General features: G+C 39.5%; 1 protein-coding gene across 3 annotated transcripts in view; it reads left to right on the top strand.

Annotated features, from left to right (window-relative positions):
• The window catches only part of LYPLAL1 (lysophospholipase like 1), a 302,495-nt gene that overhangs the window by 150,716 nt on the left and 131,704 nt on the right, over positions 1-20,075 (top strand). The window contains exons 9-10 of one of the 3 annotated variants that reach the window (XR_008624365.2): positions 1,234-1,431; positions 9,807-17,740. The exons of 1 other annotated variant lie outside the window; for it this stretch is intronic. The gene's annotated coding sequence lies outside the window, so the exon portion shown is untranslated. Of the gene's footprint in view, positions 1-1,233; positions 1,432-9,806; positions 17,741-20,075 lie in introns of those variants that run through there. One more of the 3 variants, XR_010110061.1, reaches the window with a different exon arrangement.

Raw genomic sequence — 20,075 nt, 5'->3', positions numbered from 1 at the left:
CATGAAGCCATCTCCTGGAGTTACATAGCATGTTTTGTATTATAGTGTTAGGATTAAGGAAGGAAGAAGGCTAAATCTGCCTCTTGCTTCAAAAACTGGTTTCTTGACATCACATTGATATGGATGGTGAGTGAAATACAGGATGAAGCCAAATAGTGTGTGTGTATGTGTGTGTTGGTGAGTGTGTGTTGGGGTCAGGTTGAAGAGTTGCAAAGTAAAAGTCAGTACATATGATTTTTGTTATTGTGGCAAGTTATTGCTCTAACTGATGTTTCACTGAGTCATCTAAATGTGCATAGAGTAACCGCCTGAAATACAGAATGTATTCCAGTAAAAGTGCTATAGCAAAACTCCTTGGCTTTTTTTTAAAAAGGTGTTTTCAAGCTGACATGTTGTTCATTGGGTTTGATGGTGCACACAGGAGATCTGTGTGTTCCCAAATACACCAACCTTCTTAACCATCACTGGACTGAGGCTAGTTCCTATGGGAAATATAAACTTCTTTGTTTTCAAAAAACATATGGGCCAAATTAGAAAGTAAATAAATGAATACCTCTCAAGAATCCATGATAACACTTGCCGAGCAGTGGGTCAGGCCAGATTTAATCTAAAATCTTTCTGCTGCGTGTAAATGATTATGTCATAGCATTTGTCTTTAATTACTCACCTCTTTCCAAAGGCTTGACTCATAATGCATTTCTCGGTTAACCACAAACACTTGTACTACAAGATTTGTCATATAGATTCACTCACTCCCTATACCCACCCCTTCTTTTTTCCCCTTCGCTACAACATTGTTAAGTCGTAGCTCCTGAAAAAGAAATTTTGAGACATTGTCTAAACCACCCCTTCCCTGATGTTTTGAAAATTTCCATGCAAAGAAAAATGGCACCGTCCCTCTCTTGACTCATGAAGACCACTATAGCAGACTTAATAGTAGTGGGAAATAGCAATACTCTATCATCATGGTTTTACACTTATATGACTTGTTCCTCTGAGAATTTTTTTTTTTTTGGTGGATTATAGACTTTTTTATTTCTCTGTATTTCCAAATTATATACAATGAATATATATTACTGTTGTCATCAGAAGACCAACAACTGTAATAAACACAAACACACACATCTGAGGGACAAAGATCTGAGTGAAGAGAAGAGCAGAACTAAGAGTTATCTCCAGAGGATTCCAGTCCAGTATGGTGATGGAACATTTGTGTTTTCTCTATTCTCTCAGGAGAACATGATGAAATAAATATAACTACATAGAAGAGCAAAAAGGCATAAACGCTTACTTACCAGTGAAGGCTGAACCATTAGATGAGAGGTATCAAATGACTTCAGGAAGATGAGAAGATCGGAGCATGTGGATGGGTTAATCAGAGTGGAGGAAGCCCATAACACAAGTCTAAGTAAGGAAGAGGCTAAAGTGGAGGTGAGAGCTTAGCTTAGTGATGGAAAGCTGAAGTGGCTCTAGGCCAGGGGTGGGCGCTATGCAGAGACAAGAAAGGGGTCTCGGGCCGGGCGCGGTAGCTCACGCCTGTAATCCCAGCACTTTGAGAGGCCGAGGTGGGCGGATCTCTTCAGGAGTTTCAGACCAGCCTGACCAACATGGTGAAACCTCGTCTCTACTAAAAATACAAAAATCAGCCGGGTGTGGTAGCGGGCGCCTGTAACCCCAGCCACTCACGAGGCTGAGGCAGGAGAATCGCTTGAACCCGGGAGGCGGAGCTTGCAGTGAGCCCAAATCGCGCCACTGCACTCCAGCCTGGGCGACAGAGCGAGACTCCGTCTCAAAAAAAAAAAAAAAAAAAAGGAATCTCAACATAATATACTGAAAGTTAACATCTGGCCTCTTTAACTCCCCTCCCTTCTCATATGTGCATTACTGTAAAAACAATCCATATTTAATCCTGAGGGCAAAAAAGCGAAAGGAAAAAGAAACAAGTGGGCTCTTACCAAAAGAAAATGGTCTGGTTAGGGGGAACTGAGGCTTCCTCCCTCTTTTATTCTGACATTTGAGGCTTCCAGTCTGATGCTCAGCGTCAGGTCCACACACTTTAAAGCAAAGTCTGCAGTTAACATGCACTGGCCAAGCATGCAGAATTCTCTGTTTTCTCAGTCTAAGGGGAAGTTTCTTGGGTAAAGAAACTGACGATCCAGCAACAGAGAAAGCTCACACTAGCTACCTGGAATAATCAATCTGGTCCTCCTCCCAAAGTGCTGGGATTACAGGTGTGAGACACCGTGTCTAGCCAAAAATGCTTTTGTGTTATCTTTTTCTTACCAAGGTCCTGTAGTGCTTTAAAGCAAAGCCAAAATAAAATATACTCTGATTACAAAACTACAGAAATAAAACATATTTACATGACTCCTAAAATATACTATCTTATATGAAAATACATTTTACCTATTTTCAGTTAGAACCCTGAAAATTACAGGCCCAATACAAAAAATTTGTCTTCAGGCAAATTTCAAAATACTCTTCTTTTTTTTTTTTTTTTTATTTATTTTTTATTTTTTATTTTTTATTATACTTTAAGCTTTAGGGTACATGTGCACATTGTGCAGGTTAGTTACATATGTATACATGTGCCATGCTGGTGCGCTGCACCCACTAACTCGTCATCTAGCATTAGGTATATCTCCCAATGCTATCCCTCCCCCCTCCCCCCTCCCCACCACAGTCCCCAGAGTATGATATTCCCCTTCCTGTGTCCATGTGATCTCATTGTTCAATTCCCACCTATGAGTGAGAATATGCGGTGTTTGGTTTTTTGTTCTTGCGATAGTTTACTGAGAATGATAGTTTCCAATTTCATCCATGTCCCTACAAAGGATATGAACTCATCATTTTTTATGGCTGCATAGTATTCCATGGTGTATATGTGCCACATTTTCTTAATCCAGTCTATCATTGTTGGACATTTGGGTTGGTTCCAAGTCTTTGCTATTGTGAATAATGCCGCAATAAACATACGTGTGCATGTGTCTTTATAGCAGCATGATTTATAGTCATTTGGGTATATACCCAGTAATGGGATGGCTGGGTCAAATGGTATTTCTAGTTCTAGATCCCTGAGGAATCGCCACACTGACTTCCACAATGGTTGAACTAGTTTACAGTCCCACCAACAGTGTAAAAGTGTTCCTATTTCTCCACATCCTCTCCAGCACCTGTTGTTTCCTGACTTTTTAATGATTGCCATTCTAACTGGGGTGAGATGATATCTCATAGTGGTTTTGATTTGCATTTCTCTGATGGCCAGTGATGATAAGCATTTTTTCATGTGTTTTTTGGCTGCATAAATGTCTTCTTTTGAGAAGTGCCTGTTCATGTCCTTCGCCCACTTTTTGATGGGGTTGTTTGTTTTTTTCTTGTAAATTTGTTTGAGTTCACTGTAGATTCTGGATATTAGCCCTTTGTCAGATGAGTAGGTTGCGAAAATTTTCTCCCATGTTGTAGGTTGCCTATTCACTCTGATGGTAGTTTCTTTTGCTGTGCAGAAGCTCTTTAGTTTAATTAGATCCCATTTGTCAATTTTGTCTTTTGTTGCCATTGCTTTTGGTGTTTTGGACATGAAGTCCTTGCCCACGCCTATGTCCTGAATGGTAATGCCTAGGTTTTCTTCTAGGGTTTTTATGGTTTTAGGTCTAATGTTTAAATCTTTAATCCATCTTGAATTGATTTTTGTATAAGGTGTAAGGAAGGGATCCAGTTTCAGCTTTCTACATATGGCTAGCCAGTTTTCCCAGCACCATTTATTAAATAGGGAATCCTTTCCCCATTGCTTGTTTTTCTCAGGTTTGTCAAAGATCAGATAGTTGTAGGTAAGCGGCGTTATTTCTGAGGGCTCTGTTCTGTTCCATTGATCTATATTTCTGTTTTGGTACCAGTACCATGCTGTTTTGGTTACTGTAGCCTTGTAGTATAGTTTGAAGTCAGGTAGTGTGATGCCTCCAGCTTTGTTCTTTTGGCTTAGGATTGACTTGGCGATGCGGGCTCTCTTTTGGTTCCATATGAACTTTGAAGTAGTTTTTTCCAATTCTGTGAAGAAAGTCATTGGTAGCTTGATGGGGATGGCATTGAATCTGTAAATTACCTTGGGCAGTATGGCCATTTTCACGATATTGATTCTTCCTACCCATGAGCAAGGAATGTTCTTCCATTTGTTTGTATCCTCTTTTATTTCCTTGAGCAGTGGTTTGTAGTTCTCCTTGAAGAGGTGCTTCACATCCCTTGTAAGTTGGATTCCTAGGTATTTTATTCTCTTTGAAGCAATTGTGAATGGGAGTTCACTCATGATTTGGCTCTCTGTTTGTCTGTTGTTGGTGTATAAGAATGCTTGTGATTTTTGTACATTGATTTTGTATCCTGAGACTTTGCTGAAGTTGCTTATCAGCTTAAGGAGATTTTGGGCTGAGACGATGGGGTTTTCTAGATAAACAATCATGTCGTCTGCAAACAGGGACAATTTGACTTCCTCTTTTCCTAATTGAATACCCTTTATTTCCTTCTCCTGCCTGATTGCCCTGGCCAGAACTTCCAACACTATGTTGAATAGGAGCGGTGAGAGAGGGCATCCCTGTCTTGTGCCAGTTTTCAAAGGGAATGCTTCCAGTTTTTGCCCATTCAGTATGATATTGGCTGTGGGTTTGTCATAGATAGCTCTTATTATTTTGAAATATGTCCCATCAATACCTAATTTATTGAGAGTTTTTAGCATGAAGGGTTGTTGAATTTTGTCAAAGGCTTTTTCTGCATCTATTGAGATAATCATGTGGTTTTTGTCTTTGGCTCTGTTTATATGCTGGATTACATTTATTGATTTGCGTATGTTGAACCAGCCTTGCATCCCAGGGATGAAGCCCACTTGATCATGGTGGATAAGCTTTTTGATGTGCTGCTGGATTCGGTTTGCCAGTATTTTATTGAGGATTTTTGCATCAATGTTCATCAAGGATATTGGTCTAAAATTCTCTTTTTTGGTTGTGTCTCTGCCAGGCTTTGGTATCAGAATGATGCTGGCCTCATAAAATGAGTTAGGGAGGATTCCCTCTTTTTCTATTGATTGGAATAGTTTCAGAAGGAATGGTACCAGTTCCTCCTTGTACCTCTGGTAGAATTCGGCTGTGAATCCATCTGGTCCTGGACTCTTTTTGGTTGGTAAACTATTGATTATTGCCACAATTTCAGCTCCTGTTATTGGTCTATTCAGAGATTCAACTTCTTCCTGGTTTAGTCTTGGGAGAGTGTATGTGTCGAGGAATGTATCCATTTCTTCTAGATTTTCTAGTTTATTTGCGTAGAGGTGTTTGTAGTATTCTCTGATGGTAGTTTGTATTTCTGTGGGATCGGTGGTGATATCCCCTTTATCATTTTTTATTGCGTCTATTTGATTCTTCTCTCTTTTTTTCTTTATTAGTCTTGCTAGCGGTCTATCAATTTTGTTGATCCTTTCAAAAAACCAGCTCCTGGATTCATTAATTTTTTGAAGGGTTTTTTGTGTCTCTATTTCCTTCAGTTCTGCTCTGATTTTAGTTATTTCTTGCCTTCTGCTAGCTTTTGAATGTGTTTGCTCTTGCTTTTCTAGTTCTTTTAATTGTGATGTTAGGGTGTCAATTTTGGATCTTTCCTGCTTTCTCTTGTGGGCATTTAGTGCTATAAATTTCCCTCTGCACACTGCTTTGAATGCGTCCCAGAGATTCTGGTATGTTGTGTCTTTGTTCTCGTTGGTTTCAAAGAACATCTTTATTTCTGCCTTCATTTCGTTATGTACCCAGCAGTCATTCAGGAGCAGGTTGTTCAGTTTCCATGTAGTTGAGCGGCTTTGAGTGAGATTCTTAATCCTGAGTTCTAGTTTGATTGCACTGTGGTCTGAGAGATAGTTTGTTATAATTTCTGTTCTTTTACATTTGCTGAGGAGAGCTTTACTTCCAACTATGTGGTCAATTTTGGAATAGGTGTGGTGTGGTGCTGAAAAAAATGTATATTCTGTTGATTTGGGGTGGAGAGTTCTGTAGATGTCTATTAGGTCTGCTTGGTGCAGAGCTGAGTTCAATTCCTGGGTATCCTTGTTGACTTTCTGTCTCGTTGATCTGTCTAATGTTGACAGTGGGGTGTTACAGTCTCCCATTATTAATGTGTGGGAGTCTAAGTCTCTTTGTAGGTCACTCAGGACTTGCTTTATGAATCTGGGTGCTCCTGTATTGGGTGCATAAATATTCAGGATAGTTAGCTCCTCTTGTTGAATTGATCCCTTTACCATTATGTAATGGCCTTCTTTGTCTCTTTTGATCTTTGTTGGTTTAAAGTCTGTTTTATCAGAGACTAGGATTGCAACCCCTGCCTTTTTTTGTTTTCCATTTGCTTGGTAGATCTTCCTCCAGCCTTTTATTTTGAGCCTATGTGTGTCTCTGCACGTGAGATGGGTTTCCTGAATACAGCACACTGATGGGTCTTGACTCTTTATCCAACTTGCCAGTCTGTGTCTTTTAATTGGAGAATTTAGTCCATTTACATTTAAAGTTAATATTGTTATGTGTGAATTTGATCCTGTCATTATGATGTTAGCTGGTGATTTTGCTCGTTAGTTGATGCAGTTTCTTCCTAGTCTCGATGGTCTTTACATTTTGGCATGATTTTGCAGCGGCTGGTACCGGTTGTTCCTTTCCATATTTAGCGCTTCCTTCAGGAGCTCTTTTAGGGCAGGCCTGGTGGTGACAAAATCGGTCAGCATTTGCTTGTCTGTAAAGTATTTTATTTCTCCTTCACTTATGAAGCTTAGTTTGGCTGGATATGAAATTCTGAGTTGAAAATTCTTTTCTTTAAGAATGTTGAATATTGGCCCCCACTCTCTTCTGGCTTGTAGGGTTTCTGCTGAGAGATCCGCTGTTAGTCTGATGGGCTTCCCTTTGAGGGTAACCTGACCTTTCTGTCTGGCTGCCCTTAACATTTTTTCCTTCATTTCAACTTTGGTGAATCTGACAATTATGTGTCTTGGAGTTGCTCTTCTCGAGGAGTATCTTTGTGGCGTTCTCTGTATTTCCTGAATCTGAACGTTGGCCTGCCTTGCTAGATTGGGGAAGTTCTCCTGGATAATATCCTGCAGAGTGTTTTCCAACTTGGATTCATTCTCCGCATCACTTTCAGGTACACCAATCAGACGTAGATTTGGTCTTTTCACATAGTCCCATATTTCTTGGAGGCTTTGCTCATTTCTTTTTATTCTTTTTTCTCTAGACTTCCCTTCTCGCTTCGTTTCATTCATTTCATCTTCCATTGCTGATACCCTTTCTTCCAGTTGATCGCATCGGCTCCTGAGGCTTCTGCATTCTTCACGTAGTTCTCGAGCCTTGGTTTTCAGCTCCATCAGCTCCTTTAAGCACTTCTCTGTATTGGTTATTCTAGTTATACATTCTTCTAAATTTTTTTCAAAGTTTTCAACTTCTTTGCCTTTGGTTTGAATGTCCTCCCGTAGCTCAGAGTAATTTGATCGTCTGAAGCCTTCTTCTCTCAGCTCGTCAAAATCATTCTCCATCCAGCTTTGTTCCGTTGCTGGTGAGGAACTGCGTTCCTTTGGAGGAGGAGAGGCGCTCTGCATTTTAGAGTTTCCTGTTTTTCTGTTCTGTTTTCTCCCCATCTTTGTGGTTTTATCTACTTTTGGTCTTTGATGATGGTGATGTACAGATGGGTTTTCGGTGTGGATGTCCTTTCTGTTTGTTAGTTTTCCTTCTAACAGACAGGACCCTCAGCTGCAGGTCTGTTGGAATACCCTGCCCTGTGAGGTGTCAGTGTGCCCCTGCTGGGGGGTGCCTCCCAGTTAGGCTGCTCGGGGGTCAGGGGTTAGGGACCCACTTGAGGAGGCAGTCTGCCCGTTCTCAGATCTCCAGCTGCGTGCTGGGAGAACCACTGCTCTCTTCAAAGCTGTCAGACAGGGACATTTAAGTCTGCAGAGGTTACTGCTGTCTTTTTGTTTGTCTGTGCCCTGCCCCCAGAGGTGGAGCCTACAGAGGCAGGCAGGCCTCCTTGAGCTGTGGTGGACTCCACCCAGTTCGAGCTTCCTGGCTGCTTTGTTTACCTAAGCAAGCCTGGGCAATGGCGGGCGCCCCTCCCCCAGCCTCGCTGCCGCCTTGCATTTTGATCTCAGACTGCTGTGCTAGCAATCAGCGAGATTCCGAGGGCGTAGGACCCTCCGAGCCAGGTGTGGGATATAGTCTCGTGGTGCGCCGTTTTTTAAGCCGGTCTGAAACGCGCAATATTCGGGTGGGAGTGACCCGAGTTTTCCAGGTGCATCCGTCACCCCTTTCTTTGACTCGGAAAGGGAACTCCCTGACCCGTTGCGCTTCCCAGGTGAGGCAATGCCTCGCCCTGCTTCGGCTCGCGCACGGTACGCGCACCCACTGGCCTGCGCCCACTGTCTGGCACTCCCTAGTGAGATGAACCCGGTACCTCAGATGGAAATGCAGAAATCACCCGTCTTCTGCGTCGCTCACGCTGGGAGCTGTAGACCGGAGCTGTTCCTATTCGGCCATCTTGGCTCCTCCCTCCTCTGAGAATTTCTAAGAGTTTCAAAACATATGAAAAGAATAAAGACAATGGGTTGTAGCTTGTAAATGAGTACAAGTCAATTAAGCACCCACATACATATTTTTTCCTTCATCACTTCACTTCTCACCTCACCTTCCCCTATGAGATACAGAATGAATTCTGATTTAATTGAGTGAATTAAATCAGTCATGTCCTCAGCCCACTTAGCACATATTGTTAATCCACTCAGTTTTAGCAGAGGTGTTGGCTCTCATTGGTGATTGTTTCCATATCTTCTGACCAATCCTGTAAGAAGTTTGGGATTATAGAATTTGGGGGAAATATAAGAAATGACACAATCCTAAAGGTATGTCCATCCAGGATTGGTGTTATTTGTAGGTAAAGTAAGAATCACCTAAATGATGCAATTTGGGAGGTTTAAAGGCTTTTCATCTCAGCTTACTACAACCTCCACCTCCTGGGTTCAAGTGATTCTCCCTGCCTCAGCCTCCTGAGTAGCTGGGATTACAGGCACCCACCACTATGCCCCGCTGATTTTTGTATTTATAGTAGAGGCTGGGTTTCGCCATGTTGGCCAGGCTGGTCTCAAACTCCTGACCTCAGGTGACCCGCCTGCCTTGGCCTCTCAAAATATTGGGATTACAGGGGTGAGCCACCACGCCGAGCCTTAAAGGCTTTTTGACTCCCAAATCTTGATCCTATTAACCTGAAATTTCCACTTTGTTAGTTTGTGAGGGTTTTTTGTTTTTGGTGGGTGGGGGGTTGGGGGGCGGGGGGGCATTGAATGAAAAGGTCTCTAAACAGCCACAAGAATTTTCTTCAGGTTAGAATGAAAATTGCAATACTGGCAGGGCTTAATGTCATATTAGTTTATGCCTCCAGGAAGGAGGTGGAAAGATGGCTGGGACCCTGAATCTTCATTCTGTATCTGCTGTCTATTATAATTCCAGTGGAGGTTATTACTATATAGGACATGATCCCCAATTCCCTTCTGGGATTCTTGACTCAGGGTAGTGGCCTAAGGCCCTGTATCAACAAGAAAATTCCTTTTACCTATTTGATTCAAATTAGATTAAGTAGCCTCCTTGGCCCCTTTCCTGTAGTGTGGACCCTAGTAACTTAAATCCTCAAGTCTTATCAATTTGACAGTGAGAAGCTAAAGAAAGAGGAGCCTTTAAAAAAGTTTCAAGGGGAAAAAGTGTCTCTTGCTCCCCCTAAGCCTCTCATTCCATGTCTGTTTTCCTCTGGATACCACACAGGTTGCGGCATGGGATTGCATCAGCCTATGGGGAAGAAAAAGAAGAAAATAGACAATCTGCACAGAATATGTAAAAGGAGAACCAAAGCCCAAAGAGAAAAATGCTGAGAAGTCGCCAGCAAAGAAAGAACAGTAAACAACAGCAGGGGCCGGGTGCAGTGGCTCACGCCTGTAATCCCAGCTACTCAGGAGGCTGAGGCGGGGGAATCGCTTGAACCCATTAGGCGGAGATGGCAGTGAGCCGAGATAGCACCACTGCACACCACCTCGTGACAGAGCTAGACCCCGTCTCAAAAAACAAAAACAAACAAACGAAAAAACAGCAGGAGGCGGAGGAGTTTTCCATAATCGTACACCTTCTACTGATGTGCTCTCCATTAGCCAGCCTTGACTTCACCAACATCACTGCTTCTCCTCCTCAGGCCTGGGTGGAATGGGGTTATGGTGGAGAGCTGCAGAAAAGCTTTAGCCACCCCCAGCTGTTAGAGGGTGCAGCACAACTCCCTTTAATTGCTCATGTATTCTACTGGCCCAAGCAGTCTGCAAGGCTGAGAGTGAGTTGAAGAACACTGACTAGGCAAATGAAGACAAGAAGAATTTGAAATGGCGAGGCAATTGAGGTCCTGAAGAAATGAAGCACATGAAGATGGGGGAGCAGCTCAGAACATCAGGAGGCAGTAATGGGATACTGGGTGCTTGGAGGGGAACGAGAGGTAGTGGCAGTGGATTTCATCTGATCAGCAATTTTATTTGACTTAGTGTGACAAATGGACCAAACAAAGAAACTATTCTGTTGTTGATGATCCCTATCATCATTCCCTAGGAATAGTGTGATATAGTTTGGCTGTGTCCCCACTGAAATCTCATCTTGAACTGTAGCTCCCACAATTCCCACATGGGAGGTAACTGAATAATGGGGACAGTTTTCCCCATACTATTCTCTTAGTAGTAAATACGTCAGATCTTGAGATCTGATGGTTTTATAAGGGGAAACCCCTTTCACTTGGTTCTCATTCTCTCTTTGCCTGCCACCATGTAAGATGTGCCTTTCATCTTGCACCATGATTTTGAGACCTCCCCAGCCACGTGAAACTGAGTCCATTAAACCTCTTTCCTTTATAAATTACCCAGTCTTGGGTATGTCTTTATCAGCAACATTGAAAATGGACTAATACATAGGAAAATTGATTTTTAAACTAAAAACTGTTCTTTCAAGACGAGAATATTTATCCTATACTTCCTGCTGTCTGTATCTAAAGGTTTAGCTTACACATGTCATGTTTTGCCCCAAATGCCTGTCCTTACTTCTCTAACCCAGACCAACTTGAACTTTTTCTGTATATTTCCTTGTTCAACTGAGGAAACATACCTCTTGTTGGCTTCTTTCTTACATGAAAACTGAGCTCCAGTTTCTGACATCTGGGTTGGCGATACTTCCGGTTTCTCACTCATGCACATCTCTCTGATCCAGTTTTCTTGGCACTTTTTCTTTCTGACTAGGAAAAATTTCCTAAGCTGTTCTTGCAGTTATCATGCCTTCCTAGGTGATGTACCCTTCGTGAATGATTTTCTTTCTACATGATAGTAAGCCTTCAGTCTAGACCTGGTTGTTCTACATTCAGATCTAAGATTCAATAGAATTCCCTTCTCTTTGTGCCCACCATTATCCTACACACCAGAAGAATTGTCAATTTCTTTTCATTAATACTGGCCAGTTGTGGATTTTTTCTTTTGTCTGATAGAGTCATCATTCAGATCATAACTGATATCTCACACATTTTCTTTGATACTTGATATGGAAATAAATTATGATATACACATGCTCACAAATGGAACCACCCTTACCTTGGGGCACAATATCTATATAAATAAGCCACATTAATGAACCTCAATCAAAATTATATACAATATCTAGATCAATAAGCCAGAAACCTCAACCAAAATTATAAAATTACACTTGTACTACTAGTGCTAATGTCATCATTTGCTAACACAAAAAGTACTTTTGTTGCAATTATTTTCTTCTTTCCACCATTCTAAGTTTGAATACCTGGGATTGACTAAAATTGCAAAACTAGTTCTATGTTTAATGTTTTTATTCATGAATAAGTGTCCTGTTTTCTATCCTTATTGACTTTTTTTTCTTGCTAATAATGAATTTATTTTATTTTTTATACCACAGGGGTTTTCATAAGTAACTTTCAATCCTTTTTGGAGCAAAGCAGAAGTTATTTGGTAAATTTATTAATGTAAATATTCTTTTATTCTCTTTTTTTTGTTCCTTCTCCATTTTTGTAGTTCAACGTTTTTCAAATTAGTCTTAATTATTTGATCTGACCATTGCCATAACCTGTAATTGGATAAAAATGTCTAAGTACTGGTCTCAGTTTGACACTTAGAAGCAGTAACCTCAGAATGTTCCTTAACTCTACTTAATGAAAAGAGGACTGTCCTTATAATGAGGACAAAGGGACAAATAAATAAAATCATAAATATGAAAAGTCTTAACATGATACCTGAATCATACTGTATCCTTAATAAATGCTCTTTGATTCATGAATTATAAAATATGATTTTTTCCATCCTGACCTAATATTTGTCATACCTTTAGCAATGACAATGCATGCCTTACAGTGTAAGATTCCTGGGAACCTTCTTTCTGGCTTAAACATTTCACCAGGGTCCCAACTGTGAAGTCATTAATCAAATAGGTATGCAAAAAATTTTAGATGTGGACAAATCCTTTCCTTCTTGAGTAAATGAAGCATTCTAAATAGCCGTGTCTATTTTGTCTTTTTATTATGCATTTCAAAGAAGGCATGAATGGGTTTTCTCTGGAATGTCCGGTGAGCCTTCATTGCTGAAATTAGGGTGATACCCATTTTTCTCCAACCAACTCTGACAGTGCTTAATGGGAGTGAGAGGAAGTGATTGGTCTTAAGAGGAAATGCAGTGAACAATTTTCTTTCTCTCGGTCAGCTATGACAGCATATAGAAAGAACTTGAGTTTCAAAGGCTTTGACTGCTGCAGGAAACTCTAGAACCTGTGGCGTTCAAGTGGGATAACTGTCTCCCTCCAAAGCATTTTGGTAATCTCCTCCTCGCCCCCACCCCCTCTGATTTATGACTGTATCTTTTGACCTTCTTTCTTTCTTCATAAAAAGCACTAAGTTGCCATTTATATAGCAGAGGACAGCAGATAAATGTTAAAATTTACTGTAGATCCTCACTGGGGAATGGGCTTACAGATCTCTCAGGCACCAAGTGTCACAAAAGCATGTGAGTTTTGATATCCTTCAGTCATGTGAGGAGTAATCATAAAAGGACCAAGTCCTAAAAAAAATTAAACTTTCCATAGACAGAGCATAGCTGCATTTTAAGTAACCACTTTAAAGAAATAACTGCTGTTTTGGCAAAAGCTAGTAAGCCACAGAAAATTAATTTCATGTTTCATTGACATTAGTTTCAGGAATTTCATGTTGACATAACCTATAGAATACGGGTGAGATACTGCAGACAATATATTTAATGCTGTTATACAAGCAAAAAATATTTTAAATCCAAACAGAGACTCAGCTTTATGAAATAATCATCTTCTGTGTGACAATGAATGAAACTGTAATTTTCACATCAATTGTCTAGATGCTAATTGCTTCTAGAGCAAAAGTTTAAATCAAATTGTGAGCTCTTTTCAAGGCCTCTGTGTTGAACCTAAGTTACATTTCAAACTAATTCTTATTTTGTCTTCCATGTAGATAGCAATGCTTTTATATGATTGATATATTAAAAATATCAACTAATGTCTGATTCAGTTGTATGCTAAGCTAAAAAGAAAGCACCTATAAACACGTACTTCTAAATACATTCAACAAAATAGTTGCTTTTATCCAAATCAAAATGTTTTCACTTACTCCACAGTTGAGAGAGAGGGAGATTATTGGCTTTGACCAGCAATATGCATGTTTGTCTCATAAAAGCTGTATGTCCTCATTCTTTGCATTCGCATCTGTCACCATGAATCTGTGATCCACCTGCTGAGAAGACTATTGATTGACTGTTGTTTGACCAAGGCTCTCTTTGGGTCTGAGGTAACAAGCCTTGTTTATATAATGCACAGTTTCTGTTTCTACCTCTTGGCTTTGAAATCTGCTCAAAGTCACATATTAGCAATTGGCAGAAATCTGGCTATTATTCCTGCTGTTGTAAAGGCTTCTCAGCTAGTGTCTATCATGTAAAGGTATGATTCAACACATCTATTAAATGTTCTTCTCATCCTTCTGGCTTGTCATTTGTGCTCTTGCCAGTATACCATAAAGCTGGGAATTCACTGAGTCTGGCAGATTTGAAAAACACTTGGTAATATAGATATCTCAGGCATTGGCTAGGTGGTTAGATCTCTTTGATTTTATGACTCCCAAATTTCATCATGACAACCATTGCTTGAAGTCACAGGAAAACTTTCCTGTTGTGATTTAGTATTGCCACGTGTATTAGACAATTATTACCAAAATAATGTCACATAATAAGCCATTCCAAACTCAGTAGCTTAAAACAACAATTACTCTCATTCACACATCTGCAGATTAGGTGGAGGTTGGCTGATCCAGGTTGGTCTTCACTAAGCAATGCTCCATTTTTGTGTTAAAACTGGGTCCACTTTATATATTTCTCATCTTCTTTGGACTGGTGGACCAGCCAGGACTTAACTCATGGTAATGGCAGAAGCATAAGAGAGGAAATGAAAACAAACAATGCTAATGCCTATTTGCCAAACTGGCAACTGTCATTTATGCACACATGCCGTTGCCAAAGCAAGAGTCTAAAGTCAAGGACAGTTAAAGTACACTCCACTTCTAGTGGGAAGAACCACAAAGTCTTAAGGCCAAGGGCCGGACACAATGAGAGATTAGGTATTGGAGCCAACAATCCAATCTATCACACTGTCAAATGTCAAGTAGGGTGAAAAGCAGTCTGTAGCCGTAACTCAAGGAGCTACTAGTGGTGCGTTGGAGAGGTACAATTTTGTGGGTAATGAAGAAGGCCACACAACATCTTTCCCTTGACTTTTACCTGCACCTTGCTATCATGTGAGAGTCTCACAGCTTCTGGGGCATTACTAAGGGATTTCACAGTGGAATTCTGAATCTTTGTTAATTAATGCCAGGTTGCATAGAATGCTAATAGTTACTATTTGTGGTAACTCTAGCCCGAGGTTCACTAAGATGGAAAAGGAAGAATTTTACAGAGATTTGTAAATTTCTTTAAGGAAAAGACTGAAGCAGAAGTGATGTTGTGTCATTTCACACTTAGACTTTAAGAAAACTGGCAGCTTCTGCTCCCTCTTTCTTGAAACCCACCTACCATTCAAGCAGTCAGGTTACCCTGCTGGAGACACCACATGGAAAGACAAGGTGGAGTTGGGGATGTGGGATAAGGGAGAGGATACCTGGAGGATAGTTGAAGAGCCCAGCCAACAGCAAGATCCTGGACCCCAGACACATAACACTAGTTAAGTTGTTTTAGTCAACCCCTGTTTGTTCAAACCATCCCAGGTGAGTTGCCAGATATATGAGTGAAGAGACCATCTTGCCTTCTACAGCCCCAGAAGATATCATATGAAGCAGAGATGAGTAATCCCTGCTGTGTTGCTTCTGACTTCCTGATCTACAGAATTCTGAAAAATAATGAAATTGTTACTGTTTTAAGCCACTAAGTTTTGGGGTAGTTTTATATGCAGCAATAGATCACTGAAACAACTTCTCATTGGAATTTCTCTAAAAGACAGAATTCTTATTTGGCCTTTATCATTTTGCCATTTTGAGTCATTGTTTCTATAGAATATGGTACTTTTATTGCACAGAATATTGGTAAAAATGATGAAGAGAAGACTTATTTCTTATTACTGCATGAGTTTGGAGAAGAGTTAGTTTATTCTTTTGCAACTAAATGTTTTTTTTTAAAGCATAAAACCTACAGATAGATTATCTAAAGAAAGGGGTTCAATAAATTAATGTATTAGCTGCTTTTCTGCCCCACCCCCAATTAAACCAGATGGAAGGATTACCACCTATCGGAGGCTCTAGGGGAGAATCCATTTCTTGTTTATTCAAGCTGTTGGCAGAATTCAGTACCTTGTGAGTATAGAAACTAGGTCCCAGTTTTCTAGCTGGCTGTAAACTAAGAGCTGTTCCCCACTTTTAAAGGCCATTTGAATTCCTTGGCTATGACTCTCTTCTTTCATCTTCAAAGCTAGCAATGACTGGTCATGTCCCTCTTACACTTCAAGTTGATCCTTTCTCTACTTCTGTCTCATTTTCTCACCCTGCCAAGAGTACGTGTGATTAGACTGGGACCCTTTGTATAATCCAAAATAATCTCCCTATTTCAAGGATGACTAACTAGCAATCTTTATTCCATCTGAAACTTTAATTTCACTTTGCCATATAACACAACAAAGTCCCATATTCCAGGAACTAGGACACTGATGTCTTTGGAAGATCCATTACTCTGGCTACCATAGCAATATTCCCACATTGCTCCATTCCAAGAAGCTCCTTTAACATCACAGTCTATGTAAATAGTACTCTCAGGAGTTGCACAGTAGGCAGCTTGTACAGTCATACATGGCAGCCCTTAGAAGCATATTAGAACAGAGGTAAGGGAGATTGCAGGTCTAGGGCTCCATTTCTGTGTCACCAATGCTCCCGATCTCAAACTGGAAGGTCACTACCTTCCTCTCATTCTGGAGTAGGCCTTCTTTTTCCAACCCCTTTCTCTATTAACCCAAGAGAAAGATTTTCTCTTAGACATAAAGAGATAATTGAAGTTCTTAAAAGAAATGTTTATAAGAGAAATGAGAATTTTTAAAATTACAGAAAGAACAAGTTTTAGGACAGATTATTCAGCAAGGCAAAACTCCTAGGTATCACTGATCCTTCAGCTCATTCTCAGGCCTAGCTTTTCTTCTTACAGTATCCTGAATGGATTCTAGCTCTACTTACTAAGCTATGTCTCACTGTCCAGCTGAATCAGCCTTTCTCATATGTCACCAGCTAGCACCTTGTCCAGGAGACAGCTGCCAATTTGCCCTCTTTCTGTTTATGGTAATATTATTAATTCTTTTGCAATCTAATTTTGAAACCATGAGATTGACTTGAGAAGGATTGACATAGTGCAATGTCTCTCAACTTTATGATGGAAAACATTTTTCAAACATTTCTAATGTAAAATGTCTATTATTTAAAGACTTCAAATGAAGCCTTCCTTGTTTATTCAGTTTCCCCTTCACCTTCCCTTGTAGCTCCTGAAACTCTATCATAGAATCCCAAGGCTTCTTTGATCATAGTTTTGAAAACATTACTATAATAGAAAGAACCTTGAAAAAGGAGAGAGAATACATTTCTTAATTATATCAACCTTGTGACTTTGAGCAACCCTCTTAACTCTGAGTTTCTCTTCTGATATAACTGAGAATAATATCTGATCAATTTGTTGGACTGCTTTGATCATCAGTCTCATCTCCCACTGCAATTCTGCTCCCCATTTATACTTTAATCTTCTAATGTTGTAGGATTATTTGCCCTCCCCTAATACTCTGCCAATTTTTATGACCCTGGGCCATTGACCACTTTTTCTTCTATATCTAGAATACATTTTCCTTTTTTCTTTCTGTGAAATCCCTACTTTTCCAGCATAAATGACAGCTTTCTGACCCAATCATAATGAAGAGGGGTGTGTGTGTGTGTGTGTGTGTGTGTGTTTAATCTGCATTTGCATGGCATTTTGTATAACAACTTTTTACACCATGGCTGAGTTTTGATAAAGAAATAATTGTAAAATTTGTATCTATTTTATCCGGCATCTAATATAATCCTTAGTATGAAATAGATTCCCAGTAATTGCTTTTAGAATGAATAAATCAAAAACTTAAAGTTTTGTATTGTGTACTTATTATTATTATGCTAGCCATTTCTGTGTGAAGACTATTTTTTATTCCTCTGCATACCTTACCTTAGACTTTTAAACTCTTGTTGTATTAACCTACCAATACTCCACTCACAAAAGCATTCTTGGTAACATGGAAGGCACAGAAAACTTAATAAATGAAAAGGAGAATTTGTATATTTTATAGAATGCTTTTCCAAATTTTTACCATGCTTGTTTGTGCTCCCAAATTTCTTCTTTCCCATACTTGCACTCATGGTTCTGCTCTACCACATCTACCTTCTTTCCAAACCCACTTCTCAAAACATTTCCTCCATATACAGAAAACTCTCATAAATCAAGTCAAATTTTCTTCATCCAACTACATTTTTACATTAATAGAGAACTGAGCAGAAGAATTTTTTATTAGTTTAGGTCTCATATTTTGTTTTCTCAGCTCTATTTTCAATTACCACCTGTATTTGTATATCTTGAATCAATTCCATTGATACTATCCCCTCCTGTTCACACTCATTTCATTGGTTCAAGTTACCACTTCTGTATATTTTTCAGGGTAAGAACTGCTGAATTACTTATTAAGTTAACTACAAAAGTGAAAGAATCAGGACCTACTTCAAAAAGGCATCATATTCCAGATTTTAGAACACAGCATTTTCTCATTTATATGTAATTTTTCTGGGGTATATCTTCACATACACATAAGCTTAACTTTCATTTTAACTTAGCTGAAAAAAAAATTAGAATTTATAAGAAACATAAAGTGCGATATGTAATTAGAAACAGTAATTTGGTAATAGAAAAAATGCGATTTATATTGTATTCTTATTTCGGTAGTGGTGTTGCAGAATAAAATTTTTTTAAAAATTGCACTAAAAACTCTTCCCTCTAGAATGAGAACTCTCCTTGCTCCTTCATGGTAAAATAATTCATTAATCTATTCATTTACATATTATTTATTCACTTGTATCTTCATCACTAAATATCCACTGAACACTTTAATGCGCCCAGAATTGTGCTACAACTGGATACACAGTTGCCAATAAACAGGTTTGTTGATATCACAAAGCTTATGAGAGAGACAGATACAAACCCAATTAGCACAACGAAGTAAGTTGTGGACAGACCCTAACACAGAAAAATATTTGAGCAGGGGCATAGAAGAGTGAAGTCAAGAAAAGGTGATGTCAAGAAAGGCTTCACAGAGCAAGTGATGCCTGATTATCACATTAAATAATACCTGGGTGTTCTCTAGGTGACCAAACAGAAAGACATTCTCAGCAGAGGGAGAATGTCTTTCTGTTTGGTCACCTAGAGAACATTTTGACAACATTGCTCACAAACAGTGTTGACAAAAAACTCTTGGCACAGGTGTTACATCAACAAAGTGTATCTTTGATGCCCCATGATATCCCCTTTTATCAAGGATATAGTTTCTCTCAACCAAGAGTTCTATTAGCTACACCAGCTAATTTTGGAGGCACAGGGATGATGGCTTCAAAATTGAGTTGTTGCAAAAAGCCTGAATTTTATTAGTGAGCATACCAAGGTTTAATTAATTCTACTGCTACTACTTACTTGTCATGATATATTGGGGAAATAATTTAATCTCCCAGAGATTCACATTTTTCATTCACCAAGATAATGACACCTATTTTATTGTTATGTGAGGATTAAAATAGATAATGAGTAAAAAATACTTAAGACAGTACCTGGGATATGTTATGCACTCAAAAATGGTGAATTTTATTACTAGCAGTGATACCAATACCAACACTGTTGCCATTGCAAACACTGCAACTATTGATAATAACAATTGTTACTATTTTCTGAGTTCCTTGGGCCAGCAAAAGTACAAAGTCCTTTACATGCCTTAGCCAATTTACTTGCCATTTCTACTATTATTATTCCTACAACTAGTATTGCCATAAAATCATTGTTGGAGGTAATGATATCAAAGTGTCCATAAATGTTATTTTCTCATGGCAATGTGCAACCTACCTATAACCAATCAGCTTGGGAAATGGAAAGCAATGTTTCTTTTTTCTTAATTGTGCTTTCACTACTGAATTCAGTAGAGTAAAAGAAATCTGCCTCAATATTATTTTGAGATATAGGACTGTATTATTTTCCTAGGCCTGCTTTCAAAATTACCATAAATTTAATGACTTATGACATCACAAGAAATGAGTTCTACTCGGCTGGAATCAGGTTGTCAGTGGGGCTGTTTTTTCTGAAGTCTCCAGGGGAGCCTGTTTCTTACCTCTCCCAATTTTTAGAGGGTGCTAGCATTCCTTGGCCTGTGACTGCATTACATCATTCTCTGCTT

This window comes from Pan paniscus, chromosome 1 (assembly GCF_029289425.2).
Source record: "Pan paniscus chromosome 1, NHGRI_mPanPan1-v2.0_pri, whole genome shotgun sequence".
Taxonomy (NCBI): Eukaryota; Metazoa; Chordata; class Mammalia; order Primates; family Hominidae; genus Pan; species Pan paniscus.
The sequence above is the reverse complement of the archived record's forward strand: the minus strand, read 5'-3'. Positions and strand labels throughout refer to the sequence as shown.